The sequence below is a fragment of the Pinus tabuliformis genome, chromosome 4_1 (assembly GCF_031772625.1).
Source record: "Pinus tabuliformis cultivar Carrire ecotype Pingquan chromosome 4_1, CPIR1, whole genome shotgun sequence".
Taxonomy (NCBI): Eukaryota; Viridiplantae; Streptophyta; class Pinopsida; order Pinales; family Pinaceae; genus Pinus; species Pinus tabuliformis.
The window spans coordinates 474,899,304-474,920,485 of NC_142303.1; the positions used below are offsets into that span (position 1 = coordinate 474,899,304).

Consider the following 21,182-nt stretch of genomic DNA (forward strand, 5'->3'; position numbering starts at 1 on the left):
ATATTCTATGTCGCAACCATGATTATAACAACGATGCACATAAATTACGTTTATTTTTTGCAAAAATGAAAGTAGTTGCATTATGTTGGATCATGGGATTAGGTGAAGGCACCATTGCATATTGGGATGATACAAAGAAAGTTATTCTTAAGAAATACCAACTCTTTTGCAGACCTAGAGATTCTAAGGAGGATATATTTCAAATGATGCAACAAGAAGGCGAGAGCCTAGAAGATTACCTAGAAAGATTCTTGTATAATTTTTAGAAATCAAAACAACATGATTTGAAACCTGATACAATTCACACGATATTCTTAAAAGGAATCCGTGATGAATATATAGATATACTCAATTTAATGGGTGTTGGTGATATTTCTCATTTAACATTTGACAAAATTATTGATTTGTGTAGGAAGTACTCAAGAGGGAAAGCTAAAACTGGTGCAGGGATAAGAAATCCTCTTACAAAAGTTACTAAATCGACTATTGGAGGTGTCAATAGAGAAGAATTAGGAAATTTGTTAGAGGGTTTCAAAATTGATATTTTAAATACTATTTCTTCTCAAATAGATGATTTGAAAATTAGGAAAAAGAAAGAAGAGAAAGAATCAATTTTGTCTATTTTTTGTACTAAATGTCGAAAGAAACATCCATTAAGAGAGTGCCCTCTAGATAACATTCAAGTTTGTTTGATTTGTGCAGAACCATATAAAACTGAGGAATGTTTGACATTACCTGAACTGAAATCAACTTACCAAGGAGAGTTTGGAAATACAAAATCACTCTACAATATTGCACCCCAGAGACCCTGGCAACCACAAGGAACAAGTATGTATCAAGATCCTAGTCAACAAAATATTCCTTATTATAATGTTCCTCAAAATACATGGAATGCTCCAATGTATTAGTAGGCATGGCCTCCAGAACAAGTCCAAAATTAACCCTATCAATAGGGTTGGAGATGATTTTCCTATGGAAATGTACCTGCCCATTCTTATCCACCACAACAACAATTTCAACCCCCATACCTCAACCTCCATATCAACAACAACCTCAACCTCTGTATCAACAACAACCATATCAACAATACCCACGAATGTAGCAACCATATCCACCCCTTCCTCAACAACCACATCCTCCTCAACAACCACAATTAACTCAACCTCAACAATTGCAACTTCCATCTAATCAACCACCCCGACGACCTACTCAACTCCCTTCTCAACCAATTGCAAATCTGAATAACAAAATGAAAAAATCTGTTTATAATGAAAAATATGAATTGTTTCCCACATATCTTATTGCTCCTATAAAATTACAAGAATTTTCCGTGCAATTACAAGATAGTTCTGTCGGATTACATAAATTTTCTGTGCAATTACAAGAAAATCCAGTAAAATTAGAGGAATTTTCTGTAAAAGTAACAGACATTCTTGTAGAGTTACAGGAGATTAATTTTCAATCTTAAAGAGTTGTGAATCCAAAATCTACAGTAATAATTGAAGAAGAAAAAGAAGAAACTGAAAAACCAAACAATAATAAAACAAATTTTCATTTTAGAAGAGCAACCTTAAATTTCTAGGACAACTCCTTTCCTTGAGAGACTGGTTCCTCAAAAATCAGATATATCAAAAAACATACCTGAACTTGATATTATAGATGAATTGAAGAATATTTCTATAAAAATTCCCTTAGAGCAATAAAATACATACCAATTTATAGCAAAACAAGAAGGAAATTGTGCACTAAGAAAACTAGAAAGAGAAAACAAGATCCATCTACAATACAAGTTATAGTTAGATTGGCCAGCCTAATGACTACTGAAATTATCACAGAAAGATATGTTGACCCAGGCATACCCATTGTAACAATAACAATCAACAAATTTCTATTACTAACACACATTGACTAAGGTGCAGCCATAAACGTGATGATAAAATAAACCACGCAAAGCCTACAAATTGACAACATTATTTTTCTAATGACGCTTGGGCATATCTAGTAGACTTTATGGTCCTTCAGCCCAAATCTACATTTGTGGGACATCCTTTAATCTTGGGAAGAATGTGGTTGGCTATTGTCGATGTATTCATTAGTTGTCGTTTCGGAAACATGACAATAACAAATGGCGACAAAATAAAAAACATTACATTATACTCCCATGCTAAAACAAAAGGTGAGTTAAATAAATCTTAATGGTTAGATGAAAAATAAATAGATGATGAAATAATTCAACCTTTATTAACCATTGAAGAAACATTTAATCTTAAGGAAAATACTGATGAAATTCATATCGATCATTTAATTTCTCATCCTAATTTTCTACAATATTTTAGAGGGTAGTCATCAAAAACTTTAGCCACAACATAAACTTTTGCAAAATTTGACAATTTTGAACAATATGAAAATTCCGAAAGTCCTGTAATTTCTACACAATCTGAAATTCCTCTAATTTCTGAGAAATATGAAAATTTTCTTGCAATTTCTAAACAAGCTTTATTGAGTACTCAACATTTTTCTTTGCATTCTCTTTTAGGTCAACATTTTCAAGAAACATGTATTGTGGATAGTTTAATATATGGTTATCTATTAGTATTTCCTGTACATTCTATATCACATTCCTGCAATAAAATCATTGAATTATCTCATGGAAAAAATTTAAACATTAATTCTGAATTAGAAAATTTCCAGCAAGAACAATTAATTGCATTATTGCAGGAATATTCCAAAGTCTTTACTTGATATTATACTGATATGCAAGGAGTACATCTCGATACATGCACAAATCACATATACATTCAAGAAAATGTTAAACCTGTTAGACAACCACAAAGGAGAATGAACCATGCCTTGAAAGAAATAGTTAAAAAGGAACTCCAAAAATTATTAGATGTAGATTTCATCTACCCTATATCTGACAACCAATGGGTTTCTCCCTTGGTTATTGTTTTGAAAAATAACGGTAAATGGAGGGTATGTGTAGACTACAAGGAACTTAATAAAGCTACTCTAAAAGACCATTTCCCTTTGCCTTTCATAGATCAAGTCTTAGATAAATTGTTTGGAAATAAATACTTTCTTTCCTTGATGGTTTCAATGGCTATAATCAGATAAGAATAGCTCTAGAATACCAAGATAAAATGACCTTTACTTGCCCATGGGGAACCTATGCTTATAAAGTATTACCTTTTGGACTTTGTAATGTGCTTGCCACATTTCAAAGGGCATTCTTGTCTATTTTTTCTTATTTGATCCATGATTGTGTAGAAGTGTACATGGATGATTTCATTGTTTGTGGAAATACTTTTGACGAAGCCTTAGATAACTTAAATAAAGTCTTAAAAATATGTCGAGAATTAAGCAATGAAACATGTTTTTTAATGTTTAATGAAGGAATTGTCCTTGGACATCATGTATCTTTCTTGGTATTAAGGTGGATCCACATAAGATTGAAGTGATTGTTAACTTGCCAACTCCATCCTCCCAAAGGGATGTAAGAATATTTTTAGGACATGTGGGGTATTATAGGCATTTCATTAAGATTTTTTCAAAAAATGCCTCGCCATTGTTTAAAATTCTTGCAAAAGATGTTGAATTTTATTGGGATAATGATTGCCAAATTGCTTTTAATATACTCAAAGATAATATTTCTACAACTCCTGTGTTAGGAGGACCTATTTGAACATTACCTTTTCACATATATAAAGATGCTTCAGACTCAACCATAGGAGCAATTTTAGGATAGAGAGAACAACAAAGAACATATGCTATTTACTATATCAGTACAAACTTGACTCTAACTGAACTTAATTATACTGTTATGGAAAATGAATTTTTGGCAGTTGTTTATGTAGTTAATAAGTTTCGTCATTACATTACGGGATATGAAGTCTTTGTGCATACTAACCATTTTTCCATCTGATACTTAATGAATAAACCAATAACAAATGGCATAATTACAAGATGGCTACTACTATTGCAGGAATTTAACATTATGGTGTTAAACAAGCTTGGGAGAGAAAATCAAGTAGCATATTTCCTTTCTCATATCGAAAATCCTGGTGAGATAATCCCTGTAAGAGAGAGTTTTCTCGATGAAAATTTATTTGCAATTTCTGTTATAACTCCTTGGTTTGATGATATTTCCAATTACTTGTCTACATGAAAGTTTCCACCGCATTTCTCATCAAAAGAAAAGCAGAAAGTGATCAGACAAAGTGCTAAATACTCCTAGATTCAAGGATATATTTTCTATATTAGAGTAGACATGACTATCCATATATGTGTTAGAGAGGATGAGATGCTAGATATCCTGAAATCATGTCACGATGAGCCATGTGGTGGACATTTTTCAGATAAGAGGACAACCTATAAAAGTCTCCAGCTAGGATACTATTGGCCAAGCATCTTTAAAGATGCCAAGAAGTATGTGAGGAGTTGTGATAGTTGTCAAAGAATGGGTCGTCCAATTGCAGCTAATGAAATGCCTCTTCATCCACAAATCCTTCTGGAACCATTTGAGAAATGGGCCTTAGAATTTATGGGACCCATTAATCTGACATCAAGAAAAAAGAGGTACATATTAGTTTGTACAAACTATGTGACCAAGTTGGTAGATGCTATGGCTTTAACAAGAGCTACTATGCAATTAATGGTATATTTTCTCTTTGAAGACATTTTTGTTTGCTTTGGGGTACCTAGAGAGATAGTTACTGATCAGGGGGCTCAATTTATATGAAATTTAGTTGAGTCAATTGTGAAGGAATACAAAATCAAACATTTGTTGGAAGTAATGCTTCCATGTCATGTGTAGTTTTTATCGTGAGTCCCTAGGTGTAATTCTAGAAGTTGTTGATTCTTATGTAATGAGTTGGAGTCATTATCTAGAGGTGTTGAAGTGAGTGTGTAATTTCCTATATATGTAACTGTCGTAATGAATAATAATATTGTGTGAGATTTGAGTTGTGCAATCTCTGCTCATTTCTCAACTTTTATTGAGCACTCACATCCACTCTGGAATCTCGTAAACTCCGCTCTTTCACCATCACATCTTCAAGCTGTTACTTGACCTCCATTTAAAACGTAACCGCCTTTGACCATCGTTGATGAACTTTGCAGGATCAACAATTTTGACAATTCGGCTTGTCGAGGTTTCCACGATAAGATCCGTCAAGTAATAAACCATCCTATGGACCAACCACCATCTGTCGGATATTTCACTTTCGGCTATCCATCAGTTAATATGATAGAGGTCTAGATACTGAATGTGCTCAAGAGTTGATCAAACAACTTGACCTTACTAACACACAAGAATTAATGTTCGGACACCGGGGCTTCTAGTTTAAGAACCACCAACCCTTTTTATAACCAAAATTACTAACACACAAGAATTGACGTTTCAGACACTGGGGCTTCCAATTTAAGAACCATCAATCCTTTTTATAACCAATAAAAAAAACACACAGAAACACCAACACGATCTCTCATATATATATATTTTTAATCTTTGTCTGACTGGTATTGGTTTTGGTGGAGGGCAGAAACTTCTCTCTGGAGTTATTTGACAACAACAGAAAATTCAAAATTGAAAAAGCCAAATCCAACAACTCCCTCGCACTTTTGTGTCAATTGTTCCAGAAGCTCAACCTCGATTGCGCAAGATGACTTTATATGGATGCTGTCACGCCACAATGATCAATTTTCCAAATGCGATTTGAAATTTGTTGTGGATTAAAGATTTCATATCTCAATGAGCATCGAGCCCAATTTCTTATTTACACAACACACACACACACAGAGATCTAAACAGAGAAATATAATCACAATTGAAATCAACTCTCAAAAAATTTCCACACAACAAATTATCTTACCCTAATCTATTTACATAGTGATAAATTCAAGGCTCTCTCACATTTTCCCAGCTTTCCCTTGAGGGAATCAAGCCAGAACAGGGTTTGATACCATATTAGAAAAAAAAAAAGAGCGCTAAGCAGAGAGAGATTTTGCACAACTCAAATCTCACACAATACTTTTATTGATTATCACAGGTACAAATATATAAGACACAAATTATCGACTTCGACACAACTAGATCATCATTACAACTCACACATTGGAAACAAGAACTTCTAGATTGATTCCTCGTAACTCCTAATGACAGCTACACATGACATGAAAGCATTATTATAAAAGTGATCAATAAAGGTTGCTTATCATCTTGTTGATGGAAAAATGACCTCATCAACATTTGGGAGACCACCCGATCAGAGCCCCAAATTAGACACTCTTCCGTTTGGCCTGGTGGTTCCGACTGGTTTTAAATTGGGTCTGGTTATCCTATTCTTAAAACTATTTTAAACTAATGCTAATCTAATATAACTCTAAATCTACCTTTTTCCTACCAATGTATGATATTACTTGTTGTTTTCAATAGACAAAAAGAAAGGAATTACCTTCTTGCAACATGCTTAAAAGAGGTAATCCTTTAAGTTAGCTGAAAAGAGGGCTCAACTAAACCACATGCAATTTTTCTCCTACGAAAGGAGACTTCCAGGAATGCGTTAAATTAATCTAAGTGCAAATGCAATCTAGCCTATATGCAAACAATAAAGAGTAAATCTATTATATCTCGATTAAAAGAAGGATTAGTCTTACTCCCAATCAAGAGTAAGGCATAAGGGGCTAAATTTGAGTCTAAGTGCAAGATAAACCTATAGATTAATGAAATATTTCATGAAACTTTGAACTTAATAAATTCATATAATTATCTCAATAAATAATTATTAGGATTTTGTATGTTCATTTTTAGACTCATTATTTAAAACATATTCATTATTAAATGCATCATCACAACTAAGAAATAGTTTAATTGATACCATGATGATAAAGAGAAAATAGAAAAACATACATTTAATAATTACTAATGAAAACACATATATCTACATGCATCGATTATTTAATTTTGGTTCCAACTCTGATATAAGAAAGTAGTTTATTCATATCAAATTGAAGAATTGGAAGAGAGAATGCACATACAGTTTTATGATGAATATATAATAGAAACAATTCTGGTAATGCATATTAATTAAACTAGTTCAGGTTCTTATTTCGAAAATAATTATGATGATTAACAATTATTTATTAATAAGAATAATCCTCGCATTTAAATAACGGTCAAATCATTGAAACATTCAAAAACTAATTAACAAGTTTAATCTAGATTATAACCGTTTTCTATATAAAACACAATAATGTGCATTTATATAAATTAACCAGTAGATATGGAATAGACTTGCTAACTCCAAACACTCATTGCAATATTCAAATAAATAATAATATTCGGATTTGAATGTACAAAACCCCCGGTTTTCTGAGTTGTCCTCAACTCATAAAATCTTCCAAATAGTGCTTCCTAGATTCTGAAGTCTTGCCTACAGAAAATAATTTGCAAAAATGCTTGATCGTCTCTTACTCGTACCAGAATAGTTCTCTTAAGAAAATTTCTCCCCCCTTCCTTTTGCAGGTTACAGGAATCCTTCTTTCATAATAATACCAGGGAATCTATTTTCAACGACATCAAAGTTTGTTTAACAAACTTTCGAAAAACCTTGTTCGAATCTCCATAAATCTATTTCAAATATTAGGATCAAAGTCTTCCTAATTTGAGTCTCTCACCTGCAATAAAAAATACCAGTTTTAAATAGAAAATATTGTTGCAAAACAAATTTACATGCAAAAAAACAAAACATTTGCCATGTATAATGTTATATAAGATTTTCATATTTTTATCGTTTTAAGATAACTAAATACAATGGTGTGAGCCAACGTCAATGAATAAATAAATGTGTTTTATTACGTGAATGAATAAATGATGATATTTTAACGGATTAAAAATAGTTTATGGTATTAATTTCCTTTTTTTTTGGGTTTTTTTGCAATTCAATCATTTTTTTACTCAAATTGATGATGAGCATAGTTCTCTCACTGAAAAGATAATACCAAGGAATTGAGGTTAACATACTGCCATAATTGTCCCTGATGTCTCTGAAAACGTCACATTCCAAAATGAAATGCTCCTGATGTCTATGAAAGATGTCTCTGAAAGCATCACATTCCAAAATGAAATGCTTCCTGATGTCTATGAAAGCATCACATTCAAAAATGAAATGCTTTTCTGATTCCACTGCCCCAAGAAAATGTCTGTGAAAGCATCACATTCCAAAATGAAATGCTTTTCTGATTCCACTGCCCCTAGAAATGCAAAAAGTACACACCCGTTCTTCCCAAATTTCTTTAGGTGTCTTCCACCATCGAATTTCACACAAATTGATACGAGTTATTCTTAATTAAACAATAAAAATCTTTACTCTCCACAAAATGATAAAAATCATCATAAAAATCAAGAAAGCGAACAACGTGTTTGGTTTGAAATGGTCAAAAACCTTACGAATGTTTTACCGTTTTAATTTTATTAATTAACATTTTCTTCCTCCACATAATCAAGAAAGCTAGCAACGTGTTTGGTTTGAAATGGTCAAAAACCTTACGAATGTTTTACCGTTTTAATTTTATTAATTAACCTTTTTTTGTACCACATTTATCATTTTGGTGGTCTACATTTAACGTGGCTGAGGTGAGCAGTGACATGGTGGAAATGGTAACGTATGAGCAACACGTTGGTCCGAGAAATTTCCAACGTAGAATGTCGTGGCGCATTACAAATGCGAAGGTTGACCATGTGTTGCAACGTATTTGAAACACAATATGAACCTTTGCGGGATGTGCTGCCACTGACAGCGTATTACAAATGCGTTGTTGGCACTTTCAAATGCCCTGCGACGTGTATGTAGTTTTATGAATCGATTCATTGATTTATGGTTTAGTTCATTGAATATTTGTAAATGTGCTCTTTTTTTTTTTTTTATATGTTATGGGTTTTCTCTTTATTATGAGATTAGTGGGTCTATTTCCTAAGTGGCCTTCATAATAATCCATAATGTGATGGCTGATGTACTTTGGTAAAATATACACTTTTGTAAAAATGGTTTATTTACATTTTAACTTATAATAATATATTTTTAATATATATATATATATATATATATATATATATATATAATTAAGACATGGAGATTTATAACATATGTTAATAGTATATGGTTAAGAATATGTGTTTTTTCTTAATAGGTTATGGTTTAAAATTAGAGGGGTAGAGTATGTATGCTTTTGTAGGTTTAGTAGTCAAATCAAATCGCTGCGCGCAGGTGGCTCCCTTGTCCCACAAATAGGAGGGTCTCATATACAGGTCCCTTGTCCCACAAATAAGAAGGTCTCATATGCAGGTCCCTTGTCCCACAAATAAGAGGATCTCATATACCAACTTGGTATGCCGTGACCTTAAAATTGGATGATAATAATAATAATAATAATATATAGTTTATTAAAACAAAAGTTAATTAAGATTAAATATACATGTGTTTTGTTATATTTTTTTTTATAGTATACATTGTTAGGTATTATGTTATGTTCTATTTTATGTACATATGGTTAGTTATTTTTTAGTTTAAAAAAAAAAAATAGTTTATAAAATTTATTAATATTCATATTACTCATTAATATTAATAATACTTGCATATTTAGTTTAATAATATGTTACATAACAATTGTTATTTACATTTAATATTCATTAGTGTTACATATGTGCAGGTTGCTACGTTGAGATCAAGTCAAAATAATGTCATGAAACAACTTAAAGGAGGAAGTCGTCAAAGCAAGGTACCAAAATGATGAAAAAACTCGAGCCTCAAAATAGCCAGTGGAATGTGCCAAGATCCATTCATAAGAAGATTGTCGAAAGAAACACATTGAAAAATAGTATGTTCAAAGCTAAATGAGCTTTATACAATCAAGATTGATACAATAAAATCAAGTAAGATCAAGTAATCAAAACGACCATTGCAAAGATCATAATTGAAAGATAAGTCAAAACATGATCAAATCTTGAAGAACCAAAAAGCTTAAAAGCCCAGCAATAACGATAGGAGGAACCATCAACCACCCAAGTGCCAATAAAAAGGGGCATTTTCCAACATTTATAATGACCCTCCCTTTATTTTGACTCAAATGTAGAGTTGTTGGTGAGCCAACACATCCACAGGCCAATAGCCAAGTGGAATCTACATATAAGATTTTGGAAATCATTTTGACAAAGACTATTCGGCTTCACCAAACAGATTGGGCATAAATGATCACTGAGGCCTTATGGGCATGCATATAGAACTACATGGAAAAACACCACTAGTCATACCCCATACAAACTGCTATATGGAAAACATGTAGTTTTTCCCATTGAATTTCAAATTAAGTCATACCCCATATAAACTACTATATGGAAAACATGTAGTTTTTTCCATTGAATTTCAAATTAAAACTTTCAAAATTGCAACAGAACTAAGATTAAACCTATCAGAAACTCAACAACAAAGATTTCACAGTTAAATGAATTAGAAGAGATGCGGTTATATGCTCTACAAAAGACCACTCTTATACAACAACAAAGAACCAAATGGCACAATAGATTTATAAAGGAGTTCAAAGCTGGAGATTGGGCCCTACTATTTGATTCAAGGTTGAAAGACTTCAAGACTAAGTTTACTACTCATTGGTTGTGTCCCTATGAAAGTCAAACTATGTTTGATAATGATGCTATAGAAGTAAAAACAATTGATGGATAAAACATCTCGTTTATAGTCAATGGTCATATAGGGTAAAATTGTATCATCAACTAGTTTCAAGAGATGATTATGTTTCCAATTTATTTCAACAAGCAGAGATGGACATCGTGGATAAAGAGGGTAATTCCCCTTATCCACTTTCATCTTGAATTTACATTTTCGAAAAATAATGATGAGCTTACTCTGTTCCTTCTTATGCTCATTAAACTATGAGAAGAACATCTACCAAATATCATATTACCCTGTTACCCAGTCTTGGTAGATTATTTATGGAAAATGAACCCCCTTAGAGTTTTCTTTAAGTTTTCTAGACTCTAAAATTGAAAATACCAACGAGCATTAGCCACCCCGGGCTCGAGAAAAAATTCACATGATAATATTTGAGTTTTCTTTAAGTTTTTTAGGCTCATTAAAATTGAAAATACCCGTGAACATTAACCATCTTGGGCTCAATAAAAATCCACAAGATAGTGTCATAAAAAGAAAATGTAAATCAGGTGGTTTCATAGTATGTAACAATAGGAAAATGATCCTTCTTGATAATGGTTTTTTTCTTTTGCAATAAAACTATGTGAATTATTTCCCGAAATTCCAAAATCCAAAATATAATTTCCTATAATTACAAGACTTCATGAACATGTACATTCTCACTTATTTGCTTAAGTAGGGTTATTTTTAATAAATAATCACCTCTGTTAGTGATGATATCAAAGGAAAATCTGCATCAACATCAAGAAAGGAAACTCCAATCAACATCAACAAAAAAGACATTTTTCAAATTCCTGTAATGAAGTTTCTAGATTCTTGAAATAAAAGCTTCAGAAAAAGGTTAGTCCATTATCAGTTTCAACCAGGAATACATTAAATCATTCCTAAATACTAGACATTGATGATGAGGACAAGTCAAAATTCCAAAAAGGTAAATGTTTAATGTTATATTCGTTTATTAAACATAGATGATTTTCTTTAAATGGTTAAACTTAAAAAACTTGCGTTATATCTTTTCCTAAAAATCCTACTTCATCATTGTGAAATTCAAACTTATACTTTCATTCGTCCCTCCGCAAAATTATTACTCTTTATGCCTAAAACCCATACTTCTAAAATTTGACGAAATAATTAGAGAATTTTTGAGGTCAAAAATAGGTTTCAAAACAAAAATGTACAACCAAAATTAAATTTATAAGAACTAATAAGATTCAAGATGATGATGTCAACCATGGGGATGATTCACTATTTTTGGAGTAAAAAAGTAAAAAAGATATATTTTTTTCAACTCGTATTTTCCAATGATTTTACTTAAATGTCAAGCAAGAGCACTTGTTGGATGTGGAATTTAATTCCTCATCAAGGAGTACCCATGTTGCATGCTTTTGATGAATCTTTTTACATGAAAAATGTGATTGCAATTACGCTTTTCATGTATTTCAAATTTTTGGTGTAGTAGGGTTCTATCGAAAGTACGCAACATGGATACTCCTTGAATGAGGAATTAAATTCCGCATTCAATAAGTGTTCCCACTCGACATTTGAGTAAAACTATAGGGGGATAAGTTGAAAATATGAGTTGAAAAAATAATTTTTTCCCCTCTAAAATTTGACGATCTGACCTATTCTTATTTTATTATTATTGCTAACTATTATTTTATAATATTCCTTAGGAGACCCATTTTAGACCTCACATGTGATATTTGTACATTTTTTACAAATATCACAATCACCAAACATGATACCATTTTGAATTGTCAGTGTTGATAATTCACTATTTCTTTGAACCTTGCAAGCAAAATTTTTTCTACTCTATTCTCCTACAATGCTACCAAGACTCAAATTGAGCTCTTTGTTAGGAAAGTAAGCATGGTAACCACAAGGGTGGTACGCAGTGAATCTCACGACATAACTATCTTGGAAATATTTCCTGCATGCCGTATACAATTTCATAGAGTAGGATCACTATCATTTTTTGAAAAATTCCAAGGCCACAACATGATAGTAACAAAGGCATTTGCAGACACGCTCAATGGACAAACCGCAAGTGTTGGGGATATCACTCTTAGTTTTAGAAGAAACCCTAGCCATAATTATAGGATTATAGAAAGCTAGAGAAAAGTGGTTTAAGGGCTAGAGAATAAAAAATAAGGCATGGACAATGTTGTTGAACAGGTTTCCAAGACTATGCCTTAAAAAACCTTGGGCATATATTGTCTACTTTCTGCAAAAGTATATAATTTGCGAGGGAAAATATAATATCATATTCCTTTACCATATCTATTTGCTTGAACATGTGAAAGATAGTGGTAGAAGAATCAATTTTCCATTTTTCTTCTGCAAAAGTTTATTGAAAATGGAAACTATGGTCCAAAAATGTCATTTAAATAAGGAGAGACTACTCTATCACCACAGGTTGGTAAAATTACTTGTTCTGGACGAATTGAGTAAGTTAAATAAAACATGGGATGACTTTTTACAAAGAAATGGGTTTAGGGTTGAAGAGGCCATAATTGAAAACCTTGATGAGGAAAATCCTGACAATGAAGATCATTAAGCAAAGTCTTTCAGTAGAAATCACATAAGATAAATTTTCGGCTGACATGTTTCGAACCAACAAGTGTGGTTCATCATCAAGACCAGATGAAGAGATAGACCATGACAAAGGCTTAAATAGAGAGAAATGCAGAGACCAAAATTTAAATTATGATATTAATATATTAAAAATAAATATTATTAAGTAACGACTATATGAACAATATCTTCATGCTAATTCTCATAATTTCCAAGCTCAAAAACTTGGTGTTCTCAACACCTTAGCAGCTAGAGCTTTAAGAGTTTCTGATGACAACCATCTCAATGAATAGAAAGCACATCTCTTAAGTGTTTTATTTAATCATGGGTATAGTAGACACCAATGTACTAAGGCTTTCCTCAGAGCTGAAAAAGGTCCTAGTGCTAAGAGAGATACCGACGATCGATTTTTTGGTGCTCATCTTCCTTTTATCCAAGGGACCACTGACAAGATTGCGAGGATCCTAAGGAAGCATAAGGTGGTTTCAACCTTTAGGCCTTTAAATACCATCCAGAGCTCCCTTAGATCTGTAAAAGACCTAGTGGACCCCAAGAATATGAAGGGTGTTTACGTTATCACATGCTCTTGTGGGACTCCCTACATTGGTGAGACTGGTCATTCGATTAATCAAAGGATTCGTGGGCACGCCGCTAACATCAAGCATGGCAAGACCCGCTTCTCTGCTTTGGCAAAGCATGCATATAAACCTAAGCATCACATTTGCATTGAGGAGGCCCAAGTCATTGCTAGGGTTAGTCATTTACATCATCGTAAATTGAGGTAGGCCCTAGAAATTGAAAAAATACCCAATAATTTAAATAGAGACGATGGTTGGAAAATCAGTAGAAGTTGGGTCCTTGTCGCGTCCTCTTAGTTTTTTAGGTTTCTTTTTTAGATTTATTTTGTTTGTTTGTTTATCTATGTAGGTATTGATATCCTTTTTATAGTATTTGTTGTTGATTTATTCTTCATTAAGGTTTATTGTCTTGACCCTTTGTGTTTTCTTAAGTATTTTATCATCCTATTTGTTTTTAACTCCTTTTAGCATTTTTTTATTTGTTTAATAGGCCTCAACCCCATATTCTACTGTTGACCTTGTTTTATTTATTGATTATTTTTCTTTGAATATATATATATATATATATATATTTCTTTTGACTCCTGTATATTTTTGTTTTATTTTATTTATTTTTCATTAATTATTTTTAATTTAGTTTATTTTATTTCAATTAATTATTTTTATTTATTAAATGATCTTTCTCGATTAAGGTCTTGACTCCTTTTTATAATTTTTGACTTCCCTTCTTGTTTGGAGTTTGACATTGATTTTTTTGATTTTTTTTATTATTTTTAAATAAATAAATTTAAATATTATTTTTCAAAAACTAGTCATTTAATATAGCCGTAACTTATTAATATTCGGTTTTAATAAATTAATAAACTAATATCATAATTTAAATATTATTTTTCAAAAACTAGTTGTTTAATATAGTCGTTACTTAATAATATTTGTTTTTAATATATTAATAAATTAATATCATAATTTAAATATTATTGTTCAAAGATAGTCATTACTTGAAATTTTGGTCTCTACGTTGCTCTCTATTTAAGCCTTTGCCATGGTCTGCCTCTTCATCTGGTCCTGATGATGAACCACACTTGTTGGTTCGAAACACGCCCGCCAAAAAATTCTCTTATGTGATTTCTACTGAAAGACTTTGCTTAATTCATTATGGATCACAGAAGCCTGAATACAGAAAATGAAGATCATGCTGAGGAAAATATCCTTAAAACACCAATAAACCCCAAAGCTTCTCCTGAAGTACAAGAAAATGTTGAACCAGAACAAAATTCCCCAATCCAACAAAAACTTGAAGAAAATGAGGGAGAAGAACAAAGAAAGCTACAGAGTTGTAGCAAGGAGAAGGATCACACTCTCTCTGGAAATTGTTGGCTCAACTTCTGCAGGGAGAAAGAGAAAAACTATCTCTAGGTTTCAATCAAAAACTTGTAGCAAAATGACAAGGGGAACAACTTAGATATTAAAAGAAGCCGATGAGGAGACCTCTAACCCTATAGAGCCAAAAAAACTACCTAAGAAAGCCAAGACTATAATTTAGATACTGTTGTAGCGGCTACAACAACCCTCCAAAATTTTGGCTCGCATGCAAATTTCAGAGCTTACCTTGGATCCTGCGATTGATCATCCTTGGTCACTTCTTGGTAAGCTGATGATTTCAAGCTCCCCTCCTTGATCTTAAGAGTTGTACGTGTTCTCATTTTTATGCAACATGTATTGTCTTTGGGCATGAGGGTTGTTGTTTGTCATGCAAAGGGGATGTTGTTTTGCTTCAAGGGAAAGCATGCGCGCATGAGTTGTTATCATCACATAAACATGTTTCGCACTCACTACACACACTCTTATCACGAAGGTTTTTGCATCAAGAAAAGTATGTTTATACATTCTGGATGGTCTACGTTGTATCACTAAGTGTTGGTGTGCGATCACAGTCAAGTCCTATCAATGTTTACATATGTTTCATTGATCTCACACTTAGCCAATTTCCCAAGTAGCTTAGCCTCATCCAGCCTCTCGAAACTGTGCACTTGGCTTCTGCAACCATCAAGCTTCCTCCCTTGCTTGCTGAAACCCCGCAGTGCGCAGAGACCGCAACATCCCTTGGAACCCAAAACTGCAGAGTGGTTTCCTCCAGTGTCCTTCCCCAGCCGGAACCCTCTGTCATCAAAAATTGCGCAGTATTGTCCCTCAGCGGCTCAGTCTGCCTTGCAGCCTGAAACTGCACAGATGTGTCCTCCTGAGACCCATCCCGTAGCAGTGCCTTACATCCAAAAACTACACAATATTTCCTCCCAACTGCCCGGGTTGCACTGCACTCAGAAATTGTGCAGAGGTGTCCGCCCAGGACCCCTATCTCGTAGTAGTGTCTTGTGCCTAAAAAATGGGCATTGTTGTTCAGGCTACCCTGTCTGTCTTGCATTCAAGAATTGCGTAAATGAGCTTCCTATGCCCTCATCCCAGCAACAATCACTTCTCGCTGAAACCACACCGATCCATCGCTCAATGACTACAGGAAAAGGTGACATGTTGAGATCACTCCCAAGGAGTCGAGGAGAAGGACCAATAGACCAAGTAATGGAAAAAGATTAGGATCACATGCAAACTTCGTCGGATGCATGATCATCTCGAGGGTAAGTATGGTAAGTAAAGAACACCTTTCGAAGTACACCTCTTAGTTGAGTTTGCAGAACTGCTTGTCATTTTCATATCATCCTGTCCTTAGTAACATGCATGTGCGCAAACATAAAAAGTTATTTCATGTGTTTCCTCTACATGTCTTGCTTCCTTTTCGCGTGTTCAACCAACTGTCGTCTTCAACATCTTGATTGCCATGTCATGCTTGCGACCGTGTTCTGATGATGTTGAAGGTTTGTGTTTGAGTTGTGTTCGCTATGTAAACATCTATCACACTCACACACGATGTTGTAAGCATTGTCGCACAAGTGTCGTCACGGTCGTCCGAAGGTTTATTCGAAGTGTCTCACTTGTTGCTTTCACCATTAGACAACCCCGCAGTCAATCACACTGAGCATATGTTGTCTTGTTGGTTTGAGATATCTTGTAGTCAAGTCATGTTGAGTATGTGTTTGCAAGGTCATGTATACACGAGTTCACTTGCTCACACACTTAACCATTTTTCAAAGATCTGTCAACTGAACCACCCTCCATCAACTAGACCTCCGCTGAGCTGCACTGTGCAGTCTCAGCCCCCAATGACCAAGTATCGCTGCCCAAAATTGCGTAGAGCTTGAGGTTGCCTCCCAAGCAGTCTGCACTGTGCAATCTTGGAATTGACCTGGCTGACTGTCACCCAGAACAACGCAGAAGTTGCCCAAGAATCCATCTCAATCTGTGATGCTTGCAAGCCAATCCATCAAGCCTCTCGCTGGTCAAGCAAAGAGTTTGACCGGGCAGTGACCCTGGGTTCACTCCTCCCAGAAATTGCGCAGAAGCTGCCAGCATGCCTGCCCCCACTGACTGAAGAAGTTATGCAGATAAGAGGGAAAAGCATGCTGCTCTCGAAAATTGCGTAGTTTTACTGGATTGTCCACCAGCTTCTCGACACCTCGCTCAGCCCAGAAACTACACAGACATGTTCATCATGACTGCCTCCCAGTTCTGCGCAGTATTGCCAGCAAGCTCCCGCAACCTGCTCCCAACCTCCCCTAAAAATCTGTGCAGTTTTCACTACCAGTGTCCTCTACTGCCCGCACTACCTTCTTGGGAAAAATTGTGTAGTTGTACCTCCCAGTTGAGCCAGATCCCGCAGAATGTCACTACCGTTCCAGACTGCTCATCCCAGCGTCCTAGTGACCTCTGTGCAATTTTTCTTGACAGTGGCCCAAAGCCTCGCATCCCGGCCTGACATGTGGTTTGTATTGTTTCAGAGCCTTGTCCTCTCTCCCAGTCACTTGCACCCGGAAACGAAAGACAATGCATCATGGTAGACTAGGGGATTTCTGGATTTAATGTCGTCTTGTCATGAGTGATTGCAGAAACAGGTACATGGATGAGACATGGCGCGACGATGAACGTGATGAACAAGGAGCGCGTGTTAAAAGACCTGCTCACGATTGGACGAACACACGAAGCATATCAAGTAACAATCAGAGGAGACACATGCACATGCATGAACTATCAAGTGAACACTAAGACCATTGAAGACTCCACGCACTTTGCCATGTGGAGGTGAAGCTATGGTACACCACAGGCACACTCATCACTCAACAACACAACAACTTGACATGAACAACACAACCAACATGTGCATACTTGCAGCGTCATGTTGAGTTGTCATGAGTCACCTTGGCCACATTAGTACTTTGGGTCATCACTGTGTAATCAATGTAATGTAACGTGGAAGTCCAAGAGACCCACAGATGAATTCAAAGAGTCATGTAAGTCGAACAGTCATGAGGGAATTCGAACAGTCACAAGGGTCAGTTTCACCCTTGGCTATATATACCCCTCATTTGTACATGCAAAGGACTTTTCACCTTGACTCCTCCCACATAGCCTTGAGAGTCTGTAGTATTTTCTTTGAGGAGTGAGCAATGGCTCCAATGCCCCACTATCAGGGTTAGTGATGTAATGGTATATGGATGTGTCTTGGAACTTTCACTTAATTCAGAACCCTCTTCACAGGCCAACATGTTTTCACACATGTATTGTATTCGTTTGTAAGACTATTCTTTGGACGTTTGTAATGCATTTTGCTTTAACCTATATTAAAACAATTGAACTATTTCGATTGTTTTAGTGCATATGCTGTTGGAAATGTGTTGTATCAATTGTTAACATTGTCTCGCCCATGTGGACTATTCCGCCAAACACTCGACAGATTCATTTTCGTAATCTTGTTAATGAGCGTCACACTCGTGTGGAATATTTCGTTAGGCATTGTACATGCTATCTGTTCACCTTGTGTTTGTGGCTACCGCATCTGTGTGGACTACTCCGCCGAAAGCTGCACATGTCCTTCTGTATTGTGTGTCTCTGACAGAGTTGGGACTATTCCCTTTCGACTTGAGACTCACTCCCACCCTCTCCCCCTGCAGTGAAAGAACTTTGACACAAGAGACACTAAGCACCCACCAGGCACGCGAACCTCGCTGTTGGAAGACCAAGTAAACCACTCTCATGTGCTAATAAGCAAGAGCTAAGGCATATTTTTAAGATAATGGCAACCGGGCCATCATACCGGATGAGACTTCTACACCAAACGACGCGAGGTCTAGTTGGGAGTTCATACCGGGGAGATCCCCTAAATGTTGGCAGTTCCAGCACCGTCAACATTTCTGGTGCTAAAAGGAGGGCCAAATGACAAGATGAGTCCTCACAATCTGTTTTGAATCTCCACATACTTATCATGACTAATCACAAAATTTCTTCTCCGGAGTGTATGTCTTATGGAAACGACTTTGAAATCTCGGAGGAGCACTAGAATTTCTTGTCACAATACACATACGATGGTGGAGGCCAAGTAGCCTTGGTTAGACACGCAGTTGGCATTGTAGGCTCCTATGAAAGGCATGAAATCTTTGAAGATTACATGACCTGCGTGTTGTTCACATACACGCTTCGAGGGCACCCACTACATTGGTGTGCCACATTGCCCGAAAAATCTATTCACTCTTTCCATCCTTTGATCACAGACATAGACAATGCTTTCAATCATTTTGACCGTAAAACACTCAATTAATAAATTCTGAAATTATAGAAAGCACCTGGTGAATTCGTTGAACAATTCCACACACACTTTTGTAATCTTGCATACCAATTTCTTGAAGAATTTCTCGATGGAATATTTAAGTATCTTCTTTACATATCCGAAAATCCACAATTCTTAGAATCATTCAAACCCCTCCCAGCATACCTCGGTGTTAGAGCTGTCAAATCTAAAACAGATGAGGTCACTGTCATAAGTGACCGTTCGTCCTCTTCTCATCAAACAACTCTATCTCCATAGTGCGAGGTGGGAGAAGGTGCGCACACATCTATTGAACTGTCACATCCTCCTACCCCACCTGCTCTTGATATTTGCGCAGATTTGGCTTGCAAGCCTGTTGGTTGTCACGTGGATTCGTTCCCTCAACCTTCGTCCCCGCGTTCCATTGATCCTCCGGATTTTATTGTCTTGTGTTCTTCCATTTTGGACTCCACACTTGTTGTGAACAAGGATCAAGTTGTCGACGGAGTTAGTGTTGTGCAGCCAACCTACGCTACCATTCATGATGAGTGTGTGCGAGAATTTGAAGAAGAACACACGGTGAAGGATGACTCCCTTCCATTCACGCCTTATCCGGTCTATCCTGACATCCCTTGTGATTCTTCCACTTTTGATTTCCCCTGTGAAAACTCATCTCCGGATGTTTCTACTTCTGATCATTCATAGGACACACCAGATGTCAGCCTATCATTACATTGTGGAGAGGACACATCTTCCTCTGAAAATCTGTCCCATCTGTCATTTGTCATTTTTGAAAACACAGAGGGTGAACTTCCTTGTTTCTCATCAACCCCTCTGCATGATTCATCAGATCATGAGGATGCCGACGAACATCCCGAATTTTTTGGTCATGGTTTTCGTGATCTATGTACTTCTTCATTGGATCACGATGTTGATTCACTCATTGTTAATCTTCCTAAGCCACTGGTCTCCAATGATCTATCTATTGACGAAGTGGAAAACCCGCAGGCTGTCGAGGCACTTCAGCTTGGGATGATGGTTATGTTAGACCCTCGTTGTCCTGAGGTTAGTTTCATTTTCGATCAGAAAATTTGTGAAACACCCATGGCTCCTTGTCACTTATTTGTATGCACTAAAGATCAATCCAACACATAAATTTCGCTTCCTCCACTGGAATCACATGATCCCATCGCTCATGCATTGGAGGAATCATACACAAGAAGCACACTTGCAAGGCATACTTTCTCTCTCTTTCTCATGTTTGTTTGTCTATCATAGTTGAGAGAGTGTGCATTATTATCATTTGCACGCAGTGTGTCACAACACCATGTTAAGTCTACAGAATGTCTGTCTTGTGCATCCACTCTTTTCTTTTCTGTGGATGCTTTAGAAATGGGAGCATATTGGTCTTCACTGATCTATATTTCTTGTTCACTGGTTTACAGGTTTACATGCATACCTTTCTTGTTTATCATGCATTCGCCAACATGGGCCAGCCAATGCGTCAGTGGCTGCATTGGAAATATCACTTCATGTGAGTAGGCCCATGCACTGTTTAGCGTAGGAATAGTAGTAGTGTTTTTCCTTGCTTTTTGGTTTGCATGTTTGTTTTATTGC

The 21,182-nt window shown here is 35.5% G+C and overlaps 1 long non-coding RNA gene across 1 annotated transcript in view; it reads right to left on the reverse strand.

Moving 5' to 3' along the window:
* Positions 1-7,222: 7,222 nt before the first annotated feature.
* The window catches only part of LOC149176537 (uncharacterized), a 244,519-nt gene continuing 230,559 nt past the window's right edge, over positions 7,223-21,182 (reverse strand). The window contains exon 3 of the long non-coding RNA XR_016258653.1: positions 7,223-7,674. This is a non-coding gene — a long non-coding RNA (uncharacterized LOC149176537). The remainder of the gene's footprint in view (positions 7,675-21,182) is intronic.